Raw genomic sequence first — 12,781 nt, forward strand, 5'->3', positions numbered from 1 at the left:
CTGGGGTACCTGGGAAGCCATCCAAGGAGAAACGTCTAGCCAGCAGCACTCATTAATACCAAATGAACCAAATTATCAATATGGGGTCAAGTGTTTATTTAATTTTATAAAGAAGGAAGATAAAGATTCTTAGTTTCAACATAACCACCTACTCATTTGCCAAATTCCCAAAGTCCTGGTTGCACTCTAGCGTAGACTTAAAGATAGCCCCAGGGTATTGATGGGCACACTTCAAGTGTGCAATTCATCAGTTTTGATGTCTGCTTGCACCTGTGTAACCACCACCACTGTCAGGAGAACAATCGCGTCTCCTCCAAAACCCCATTGCCATTTGTGATCCGTCATCCCTTCCGTCTCATTCCTAGGCAACCACTGATCTGCCCGGAGTCTTTTTAATTGGTTAAAACAATCTGAAAATTTATATAGAAGAATCAGTGCCTGAAAGAATAGCCAAGAAAGGCATGATGAAGAAGACCGACAAGAGGCTCTTGTTTTCTCAGATGTCAGAACATTCTAGAAAGTCAGTGCAATCACAGTGGTATGGTATTGGTCTAGGAATAGGCAATTAAATCAGAGGAAGAACGGACAAGCCAGGAATCCAACCCACTATCTGCAAAGGGAATTTAAGTCATGACAAAGGCGGCAGTTCTGTTTGGTGGCAAAGGTTTCCTGACATGGCAGACACTGTGTGTTCTCAGTCTAATGGGAGCTCACACACATCAATAATTTAATGTAATATGGGCGCAATTCAAGGTTTTGCAGGTTCAGTGGGTAACAGAGGGTGTAACACTTGAGAAGGATTTTGAATGATAAGTGCGTTTGTTTGAGGAACAAGGAAGTCCCGTTTTGGCCTCCTGACCTCCAGAACTGTAAGGTGATACACTGGTGTCGAGTTAAGCCACTAGAGTTGTGGTAGTTTGTTCCAGCAGCCACAGGAAACCAACTCAAGCAGCGACTAGATCAGATTGGTGGAACATCAAGTGTAAGATGAAAGTGGAGGAGATGAAGGCAGAGTGGGAGTCAGGGGCCGGATCATGGGGTCCTCGGATGTCCCCTAAGGGGCGTGACGCCACAGGAGATGGCAGTGACTCCTGTTTTAGGATCCTCACGTTGGCGGGAGGGTGTTGAGGCAGAGAGGCAGTTTGGGAGCACACTCTTGCTTGTATATTGATTCCGTTTCATCTCGGTAACCTCGCTCTCTACAACAGTCTCTCAGGGGAGGTGTTGATGGGTATCACTGTCGTTGTACCTGAAGGATCACATCTTCTTTCTATTTCAGGGTTTCTACCACGTTCCCCTTGACCTTCCCTTCTACAGCCTGGCCTGATTCGGGGGTCACGAGGCAGGAGAACCATGGGCAAGAGGGAGCTCGGAGTGCGTAAGAGTCACCAGGAGGAGGGGATGGTGAAGGTGGCAGTGGGAGCAGGAGAGGCCAGGCAGGAGGCACTGAGGGCCCTCACACATCATCTGTGACAGTCGCTGCCCATCTTGATCCAGAGTCAAGGTCAAAGAGCTTTGCCTCGGTCCTCTGGGGGCTGTTCCGTGGCTGTCACCTCTGCTATCATCCGGGGTATCTGTGCACGGAAACCCCCTTTACTGTGGTACTCCCGGGGGTAGTGACTGGGAGAGCCAAAAATATTCTAATTATCCTTGTTTATTATGATTATTATAATCATTATATGTAAGTCTTTCGTCTAAAGTTCATCGGACCCAATTTAATTAACTCCAAGGCTCAGGCAGATCAATTCATGATTATTTTTGTGTTTGCTCAAATGGATTTTTCTTGTGGACAGCGAGTGACACGAGTGCTCGTTATTCGGTGACCAGTGGAGCTCCATGAGACACCCCCTCAGTTCCAGGAGTTGCTGTTTTGTGCAAGTATTAGTCTCCAAGTTTAGTGGGCCTTGGACAATTAAGAGGCTGCTATTTTTAAGCCAAGTGGAATTCTCACTGTGCTTGTGTGTTGTGGTGTCGGAGCTGGATGGACACAGAGGCCCTCCCACCCCTCCTGACTCGCTCCAGGGACCCGCTGGTGACAGCTGTGTGCTGAGACAGTCGGGGGTGGTGCTGTCATAGGTTCTGAAGCAGGTGGCAGGGGAAACCGAGTGGATGCTGCCTGGGTCTGCAGATCTTGTTTGAATCCCTCTTTTGTGAGAAGAGAAGGGAAAAGAGTTTATAAGATAATGAAACAGGATTTTTGTCTTCCCATCAGTGATCTGTTAGATGGTCAAGAATGTGCAAGAACCCTCTCCTCCCAATGCATTTCAGTGTGTCTTTTGAGAAAATGCAAGAATTGAGGATTTTTCTGTCAACCTATGTGGCCAAAGGGTCATTCCTGTCAAGAATAGTTAGAACTGGGGGTGGAGGTGGAAGAGGTGGAGAAGCTGAAGGCAAAGGAGGGGGGCTGCCCTGGCCTGGGCTGTGAGTGGGGATGCCCAACCATGTGTAGAGTCCAGGGGTCTGTGCTGGGGCAGGATGCTATCAAGGGCAACCTAAGGATCAGTTCCATCTTCTTGAGTACTTGGGAGGAATGTCGAAAAACAAATTGGCAAAGTTGACACAAAGCTTTTCCGTGTCAGATATCCAAACTGGTCTGTATTTCTGGAAGTCCAGGAAACCCAGGAACCAGGACTGAGATGTGGGAGTTTGGGTCCTGAAATCAGCAAGATTTCAAACATTTGCATGGATGATCAGACTCAGGGAGAAAGCCTCTTAGTGTCAGTGTTGTCTGTAATTAATCTTCAAGCATCTCATTGAAAAGACTGCAGAGAAGGGAGGAGCTGAAATGTTTCTATGGAAGAAGGAACGGTGAGTGGAAGGGGTACTGGGGAACTCACTATGACAAACGTCCACACTGCTGTCCACACTGTCAAGGGTGTTGCGTTGGGTGTGCTATGAATATGGAAGTGCAGGGGAGGGAGGCCTTCCCCTCGGGACCTCTGACCTGAGTCTCCTATCGACCTGTAGCTTGTCACCTCCCCCTTGGGGCTCAGGGTGTTGGGGGGACCTACCATTCTTCCTGAAGACTGTTGAACTCATTGCCTTTGATTCAACACAGATCAGACTTGCAGCCACTTCGCCTTTGGAGGGAATGTTCTTAAGCTATGGCTCCAGAGGTTTGGTGACCAATGACAGGGCTGTTAGAAGGGAGACTCAGGGAGGAATTGAGTTCATCGAGATTGGCTTTTTATTTGCTTCCTTACTCAAAAGGATTAGCCGTTTATGGTTTCAGGGTAATAATTCTGTTTAGTGCAGTAAACAATTACTTAATACCTAGTACTGTATGTCCTCGAGTCTCAGACACTGTCAGTGGTAGTAAGATGGACCATTAGTTTATAATAGCTATGTGGGAAGAAATGCCATGACTCATAAAAAGAAGGATTCTCCTTGCTTTGTCCCATGACGTGTGTTGGGTAGACTCTGGTAGGGTACAAGTAGCAGAAATGCCTGGGGTGTCCCTCAGGCATGGGCGTTTCTTATGCAGGTCCTAAGGGACAGAGGGCGAACAGGTGCCTCACATGCCAGGTGTGGGAGCCACAGGACCCTGGGGAACTGAAGGCGGGCAGGGCCCAGGCAGCCCTGAGACTGTGTGCCCAGCTCACTGCCACAAGACTTCCCCACAGTGCCCCTGGGTCAGCTGCCCTGCCGCTCCCAGCCCTCTTTTCCTTCCCCAGGTGCTGCAGCCCCCTGACGCAGGCCCTTCATGTGGATCTCGCCTGGCCCCTGTAGGCAGTGGAGTTGATATCTCTCACCCTTGTGGAGCCAAGCTCTTGTGCTGGCCACCTCAGAGGTCCCACTGGCTCAAAGACTGAGTCCCTGTGGCTAGATGCCACAGAGGCAGGTCACGGGATCAACCTACCTCTGGGTGGGGCTTAGGGCCAGGTGCCTCTGAACATTAGGCCCCCCTTTCCCACAGAGGATTGTCTTCGCTCAGGCTGCTAGAACAAATTACCAGAGGCTGAGGGCCTTAACAGCACACTTATTTCTCACGGTCATGGGGGCTGAGAAGTCCACGATCAAGGTGCCAGTGGATTGGTGTCTGGTGAGAGCTTCCGGTTTGCAGACAGCCGTCTTCTCATTATGTCCTCACATGGCAGAGAGGGATGGAGAGAGAGGCCCTCTCTCTTGTTTCTCCTTATAAGGGCACTAATCTCATTCAAGGGGCTCCACCCTCTTGACCTGAGGACTTCCCAAAGCCCCCACCTCCTAATACCATCATCTTTGAGAGTTAGGATTTCAATGTATGAATTTTGAAGGGACAAAATATTTAGTTCATGCCACACTGATTGAGTGACGTGTGAGATGGAAGATTTATTAATGGAAGTTCTTGTTTTTCCCAATCATAAAAATCATACTCTTGGGGCTGGCTCTGTGGCCTAATGGTTAAGTTTGGTGTGCTTTGCTTCAGCAGCCAGGGTTCGGTTCCTGGGCATGGACCTACACCGCTCATTGGCAGCCAGGCTGTGGTGGCGACGCATGCAAAAAACAGAGGAAGATTGGCATAGATGTTAGCTCAGGCTGAATCTTCCTCAGCAAGAAAAAAAATCATATTCTTATTAAAATAAAACCCCCCAAATAAAGTGAATAAATGAGGAAAAAGTAAAAATTCCCCAGGAATTTCTCTTAAATAGTTATGATTAATACTCTGGAATAGCTGCTTCTAGAATTTTATATACAAGCATAAAAATGGGATATTAAAAAAGATATTTTAAAAATGGGGTACTATGGGGGCTGGCCCCGTGGCCGAGTGGTTAAGTTCGCGCGCTCCGCTGCAGGCGGCCCAGTGTTTCGTTAGTTCGAATCCTGGGCGCGGACATGGCATTGCTCATCAGACCACGCTGAGGCAGCGTCCCACATGCCACAACTAGAAGAACCTGCAACGAAGAATACACAACTATGTACCGGGGGGCTTTGGGGAGAAAAAGGAAAAAATAAAATCTTTAAAAAAAAAAAAAAAAAAGGGGTACTATGTAGATACTATAGTACAAAAAATAGGATGTTATGCAAAGTTTTCTGAAGCTGTTTTGTTTTTCATTTGTCAATGTCATGAACATTCTTTCCAAAGGAGGATGTATACCCCAACCTTGTACTTCTAATAGTTGTGTGCTATTCTTCTGGGATGATGTAACCTAGTCTGTTTAACCAAGCCCCTGTTGATAGACATAGATTGTTTATGATTTTTTGTTGTTGTTGAGGAAGACTGGCCCTGAGCTAACATCTGTGCCCATCCTCCACTATTTTGTATGTGGGATGCCTGCCACAGCATGGCTTGATAAGTGGTGCGTAGGTCTGCACCTGGGATCTGAACTGGTGACCCCAGGCTGCCAAAGCTGAGTGTGCAGACTTAACTGCTATGTCACCGGGCTGGCCAAAATTCAGAGAGAGAGAGAAAAATATTAAAAGTAGGCAGAAAAAAACTCCTCACCTTACTAACACAGGAACAACAATAAGAAAGACTCTGACTTATCATCAGAAACAATGTAAGACAGAACACAATGGCACATTTTTTAAAGTGCTAAAAGGAAAAATTGTGAATCTAGAATTCTATTTCCAGAGAAAATAGCTTTCAAAAATAAAGATGAAATAATTCATATTCAGAAACAAAAAAGTTGGGAAATTTTGTAACCAGCACACCTGCTCTACAGGAAATGTTATAGGAAGTTCTTCAGGCTGAATGAAAATTGTAGCAGAGGAAATTTGAATCAACACACAAAAATGAGAAGTTCAAGATGGTAAATATGTATAAAAGTATGAAAATTTTTTCTAATTTCCTAATTTCTTTGAAAGCCAACTTGCTTTTAAAAGTAAAACTATTCACATGTTGTAGGGCTTATAACATATGTAGGCGTAAAATTTCTGACAACAGTAGCACGTGAAGGGAGAGAGAAAAAGTAAATGTATTTTTGTAAGTTTCTTACGTTGTATGGGAAGTAGTATAATATTGATTCAAGTAGATTGTGATGTTATGGATGTATATCATAATCTTACAGCAACCACTAAAAAACTAATTCATGAATAGCTAAGTATGCATAAAGGAGAAAAAATGAAGCATGAAAACATACTTGATCAATCAAAAAACCAGGCAGTAAGGGAAAAGGAAATAATGAATATATAGGACGAATAGAAAACAAATAGAATTATAATAGATTTAAACCCAAACATTTGATTATCTACAATAAATATAAATGAAATAAAAACTACATTTAAAAGGTGGAGATTGTCAGATTAGATAAAACAGCAAGACTCAGTGTTAGACGTTTATAGGAGACATGCTTTTAATATAAAGGCAGAGTCAGCTTAAGAATTAAATGAAAGAAGAAGATATACTATACAAACTCAAACTAGAGGAAAGCTGGAACGGCTATATTAATGCCAGATTACCAGACATAAAGAAGTATTAACAGACATGATGAGGGAGCATTTTGTAATGATAAAGGGCAATACGAGAAGAAGACGTAACAATCCTAAATGTGTATGTACCTAATAATAGCTTCAGAATATATGAAGCAAAACCCAACAGACCTGTAGGGAGAAATTTCCACAATTATAGTTGGAGATTTTGGAAATCTTCTTTCCATAGTTGATGTAACTGGCAGTCAAAAATATTAGTGAGGATAAAAAAGATTTGAATAATCCTATTGACTAACTTAACCTGTTTATCATTTACCAAACACTAAAGCCAGCAACATCTGAACACATATCCCTTTTTAAGTGCATATGGAACAGTCACTAAACTAGACCACAGAATAAATCTCAACACTTTGAAAAGTATTGAAATAATGCTTTCTGATCACAATAGAATTAATTAAAAATAGATAGAAAATCCTCAAATATTTGAAAACTGAGCAGCATGTTTTTAAATAACCTATGGACTAAAGAAGAAGTCACAAGGAAAATTAGAAAGTATTTTAAAGAATTTTAGACTTTGTGAAATTCGCCTAAAGTCGTGCATAGAGGGAAAGTTATAGCTTTAAATACATATATTCAATAAGAAGAAAAGTTTAACATCAATGGTCCATTAAGCTAAAAATAAAGAAAAATAGTAAATGCCAAGTAAATAGAAGGAAGGCAATAATAATATGAACAGAAATTAATTAAATGAAAAATGGAGAGACTGTAGAGAAAATCAATAAAACAAAAAGTTGACTCTTAGGAGAGATTAAAACATTTGTAGACTAAAGAAAAAACTAAATTACTAATATGAGGAATTTAATTTTCCTGATATTTCTGCTAATAAATTCAGAATTTTTTTCCATATGGCTATCCAGTCTCTTGGGCACCATTTGTTGGAAAGAATATCCTTTCCCGCTTTGAGTTAGCTTGGCACCTTTGTTGAAAATCAATTGACCATGTAAGTGTGGATCTCGTTCTAGAAGCCGATGACCTATTTGTCTACCTCTTTGCCAACGCGCACAGTCTCGATCGCTATATATTTATAGTCTTAAAGTCTTAAAATCAAATAGTATAATTTCTCCAACTTTAATCTTGTTTTTCAAAATTGTTTTGGATATTCTATAGCATTTCTATCAAAACTGCATTTCTATAACAATTTTAGAATCACCTCATCAAATTCAAAAATTGCTTTTCAAAAAGTGATACCACTGAATTATACAGTGTTTATGGGAGGAAGCAAGAGCTAAGCCGAGAGCAGATACAGGGCCATGAGCAGTTTCTGAGAAAGACTAGAGGAGGCCAGAGGTCTACAGTGAACTGCATTATATTCACGCCACTGACTTCAGACGTGTAATAAAGTGGAGGGAGTCTTTTCACATCACATATTTACTTTAGAATTATCTAACACAACAAATGTACAACAAATCTATCTAAACTAAACTTTTTTTTTTTTTTTTTTTTTTATGGCACACACTTTTCTTTGAGGTAGGGTTAGGAATCTGGAGTCCCCCAGTGTTCAGGTGTGGGTTGTTGTGGGTGCCCTCTCTCCAGGAGCCTGTGTATTGCACTGGATGCTGGGGGTTGGATCCACAGAGAGAGATCCAGAGTTTCTGGCCAAGGACTAGACCCACAGGTGTGGAGAGAGTGAAGGGACTGCAACATTCCTGCATGGGAGCAAGTGTTGCTGAGCTCTGAAAGCTCAGAGATTTTATACGTACTCAGTAAACTCCGTTGGTTGGTCTTAGACAGGAATAGCGTTTCTTCTGGCCCAGCCCTCCAGTCCTAGGTTTAAGTATATGCCAATTACGCATCCCTAAGGGTTCACCCTGATAAGGTGGGATAGACCTTCCCCGGCTCTTGTGGGTTGGTACTCATTAGGTGCTGTGGCCGGAACAAAGATTTAGAGTCTCAATTTATGCTCATACGTTATCCGCCTGGATTGAGATCATTGCATTACTATTTCACAGTCGAACTGAGCAAAGATACCGCAGCCATTGAAGACTCACCCTGAGAGTTGCACCTGGAGAAACCTTGGGCTGTTGCCAAAGATAGGGCGGAAGACTATATAGAAGGGAGAATAGTGCCCTCTGGCTGCGAGGATGGCCTGGTGCTCCTGCAGGAAGGTGCCCTAGGAACCCAGGGCCAGGACTCCTAAGGTCGGGCTTGCCATTTTCATGGCCCTCTGGGTGATGTGTCCTGCCTGTTTTGCATTTCAGAAAGAAAGGAGGAGAATGAAATGGATTTGGTCCACAGCAAATTCCAGGCCCATTTCTTCAACCATTATGATGCCGGGGCTCTCCTTCTGGCGGTGCTTTGAATGACAAAGGTGGGAGGTTTGGGGAGGACAAGAATGAGGGGCCTTCTCCAGTGGAGCTAGAGCAAAGAATAAGGAGGCTTTGGGGCGAGGCTGTGCCGTGTCCCAGGATATACTCTTGTGATCACCTAATATTTTTAACATCATAGCCTTCTGGTTCACATGCTTAATTTCATTAACCTTCAAAACACTCCAGGGAGGTAGGTAGGATTATTCCCATTTTATAGATGAGGATCCAGAGTGATCAAGTGGCCTGTCCTAGATCCCATGCCACAGAGTGGGTGGACAAGGCTGTTGGGGAATTCCGTGGATGTGTGTCCTGGGGCTGCCCTGTGTTCTCCTCGGGGCAGGGAGACGCTGACCTGACAAGGCCATTCATTGATCTTGCAGGAGCTTCCCAAACTACTCCAGCACGAAAATCTTCCAGAAGGATTCTCCCCAGGGCAATGAGGCAAGAAATTTATGGCTTGGCCTGATTAATGGGCCAGGCAGTTAAGAGTTCTTTGCCAAACCGTGAGCATAATTTAAAGGATCTGAGGCCCCGTAACTCACATCCTTAAAGGGCTCTTAGAACAAGAGACACATTGCATCACTGAGAACATCTCCGCTCCTCGTGCCAGAAAAGACCGGCCTGTTTCTGGGTATTTCTGTCAAAGAACAAAGAGTCTGCATGAATATCGACGGCAGCAAAAATAAGGAAAATATTTGCAGGTCATAAATTTCTGGCTGATGTTACCTTTGTTTTCCGATGGGCTTGGTATTTATTTAACCACGTTCTCTCTCTTCGTGCCTCTCTCCCCACCTTGTAAATATCATCCTCTTAGCGAAGTCCCTTCTCATCGTATGGAATTGAAACATTGCCAGGAAAGTGACTGCTGGGATTGTAGGAGAGGTGCTAAAGGAATCAGAGGGGCAAAGAGTCGTGGAATGGGAGTAGAAGACGTCATTCTTCAAGTCCTGGCCGTTTTACTGGGGCTGTGTGATTTTTGGAATGTCACTTACTTCATCCAAGTTTCCTTTTCTGTGAAATGAAGAGTTTGGCTGGGTTGTCCTCTCTGGTTTGGAAGTTCTGTGAATTTCTTGTAATCGTGTCAACCACAATATTTTCTTATTCAACATCTGGAAGTAATGCTCCCTCTGCTAAACCCCTAGAGCATCTTATCTACGCGTTAAAAAATGATATTTATTACTTTTTATCTCAAGCTCTAGTTATTTATGAGCATTTCTTTCCTTCCTTTTTTTTTCCCCTCCCCAACTGGACTGTGAGTGCTTTAGGCAGGTGTCTTTTTCATCCTCATACCCACAGTCCCAGCAGAGCACCTGGCACATGAGGGTCACCCAGTAACACTCTAGTGTGAACGAGAAATGAATGGATGAGTGACGATGGCCTCTAGTCACTATTTCTTCTTAGGTAGGACGACTTGATTTACAGTTTTTCTTACAAAAAGTGCCTTATTTCCATTTGATATCATTTAATGTATGTGTTTCAAAATGCAGAGTTAGCAATAAATTTCACTTTTGCAAGATACTATTATTTTAGAAGAATCCTATTAAAATGTTCCCCTACGGGATCTCTTCCATACCAGACTTGAAATCAAAGCAACATGTTTTTCAAGTTTTCTATAGGATGCTGCTCCACAAATTTTATCTTGACTGCCGTCTTCTCCCTGCCCAAGATGATCGTGTGGATCACTGTTCAGTAATGACCCCCCTCTCACTGTGGATGCGATGTAGTCTTTGATGTTGAGCCTGACCTGGTTGGCTGGGTTTGGCCAAGGGAATGTTAGCAAATGTGATGGGAGCAGAGGTCTTACATGTGCCTGTGTGGTTTTTCTTGACTCTTGTGCTCTGCTATTTATCACGAAAAGAAGGGGAAGAGACCAGAATCCAAACTGCAGCCTAGATCATCAGCCAAAGCACAATCAACCTGCAACACCATAAACTCAATAATAAGACCCTGGGTGCTGGGGTGGCTTGTTACGTGGTGTGACCGCAGCAGTAGCTGACCATTACCTCTGATTTCCAATTTCATCCTTGTGCCCGTTTACTTTCCCCAAACACTTCTTCACCGTGATGTCTTTGTGCCTTCTGGGAGAGACAGAAGCTCTGCTCGGATGGGTAGTGACAGGTCCATCGAGCCGTTGACTTCTGGAGACACAAGCTTGTGTTTTAAGAACTAAGTTGAGTATCTCTGATCCTCTGTGGTTGGATCCATACTTAATTTGTTGTTCTTTATATTTGAAGCATAACCTTGGGAAATTGCATGATTCACTAACTTTTCTTTAAAAATTAACACATATCATGCAGCACATTTTATAGAACCAGAAGTTCCAGTTCACTCTTCCTTATTAAATCAGTGGCTGAAATGAACACTTTATATAGGATTAAAACATTAAAAAAATTGAACTTGACTTTAAAATAAGGGCATTCTTATTTTATTTTTAATCAGGTGAAATTCACATAACATAAAATCAGCTGTTTTAAAGGAGAGCGTTTGCCTTAATCTGCTCTAGTAAGTGCCCAGCCACTTTCCTCTGAAATGTTATGGTTAACCCTGATTCAGGGTATGCCGCAGTCAGAGGGGGAGAAAAAAGAGAAAAAGCCGAGAGAAGTTAGAGAACAAGGAGAGACGGTGGGACTGAGAGGCAAGAAGCCTGGAAGAGAAAGAGACTCGCACATGATCATTCTGTGGCTGTCCTGCTCTCAGCCCTGTGCCCCGCTGGCTGTGGGGGACCAGGGAGGTCTCAGGAGGTCTCTGTTTTGTGTGTTGGGTTGGGGCACTAATGCTCCCCAGTGTCCATCAGTTAAATCAGTTTCTAATTGTGTATAATCTTGGAAAGAGTAGAGGAAAAATGGAACTAACAAACGATGAGGGGTTATTTATTTTTTCCATTTCTGCTTTTCTTGTTTTTGCTTCTTCAGGTGGGAGGTAAAGATGTTGAAATTCCTGGGGCTGCCCTGTGGCCAAGTGGTTAAGTTCGCGCGCTGCTTTGGCGCCCAGGGTTTGCCAGTTTGGATCCTGGGCGCAGACATGGCACCGCTCATCAGGCCCTGCTGAGGCAGCGTCCCACATGCCACAACTAGAAGGACCCACAACTGAAAATATACAACTATGTACCAGGGGGCTTTGGGGAGAAAAAGGAAAAATAAAATCTTAAAAAAAAAATTAAGATGTTAAAATTCCTTGACTTAGACCTAAGGCTAAAACTTCTGATCTCTTTGTTCAGGCTTGGGGCGCTTTTCTATCTTGTGAGACTTGAATCGATATGACTAGGGTGGTGTGTAATCCTCCTCCCCCGACGTCGCACCGAGCCCTTCTCCCTCCTACCCCCGGGCACCCTGCAGGTCCAATCTCTGCCTAAGCATGAGTCTATGGCAGTGGTCTGGGGGCTCCTGGGGGTCCCCGAGACGCTTTGGAAGGTGTGCAAGGTCAAAACTATTTTTCATGGTAATTCTACTGTGTTACAGCTTTTGCTCGCCCCCGTGAGTGTAACGTGGGGTTTCCAGGGGCTCTGCGATGTGTGATATCGCGACAGATGGCACTCAGGAGCAGACAGGATCCTCCAGCTGGCTTCTCTTCAGCCAGACGGTCAAGAGATTTGCAAAAATTTAAAATAAAACCACTCTTGCAATTTTTTTCTTTTGGAGAACACACTTTTCATAAAAATACGTTATTTATATTAACATGTAATGAGTTTAATATTTTAAAAATTTCTCAGTTCTAATGCGGTAAATATTGATAGCTATCCTCCGTATAAACAAAAGCCTTTGGGGGTCTTTAAAGGGATGCTAAGACCACGAAGGCTGATGATGGCTGCTCTAGGGTCGGTGTATTTACACTTTCCCACTACTCATCTGTGCTCAGCCGTAGGAATAAAGAGAGACGACAGCAGAAGGAACCCCTAGGTGGCCTTTGGCCTCTGCTCTGTGTGGGGCTCTCATGGGTCTGCTGCTGTGGGCGCTGAGCCTTTCCATTGCTGGGCCTTGCAGACCACCTGCCCCAGACAGGCCCTCCAGGCCCTTCCAGGCCACCGGTCCCAGCAGCACCCCGAGACCGTCAGGAGGTAGCATTTG

General features: G+C 43.9%; 1 long non-coding RNA gene across 1 annotated transcript; it reads left to right on the plus strand.

The window, feature by feature from the left end:
• The first annotated feature begins 914 nt into the window (after window positions 1-914).
• On the plus strand, window positions 915-11,865 carry LOC139079954 (uncharacterized). The gene is made up of 3 exons (XR_011534004.1): window positions 915-982; window positions 1,280-1,374; window positions 11,630-11,865. It is a non-coding gene; the product is annotated as an uncharacterized lncRNA (long non-coding RNA).
• The last annotated feature ends 916 nt before the right edge of the window (window positions 11,866-12,781 follow it).

The sequence above is a fragment of the Equus przewalskii genome, chromosome 27 (genome assembly GCF_037783145.1).
Source record: "Equus przewalskii isolate Varuska chromosome 27, EquPr2, whole genome shotgun sequence".
NCBI lineage: Eukaryota > Metazoa > Chordata > Mammalia > Perissodactyla > Equidae > Equus > Equus przewalskii.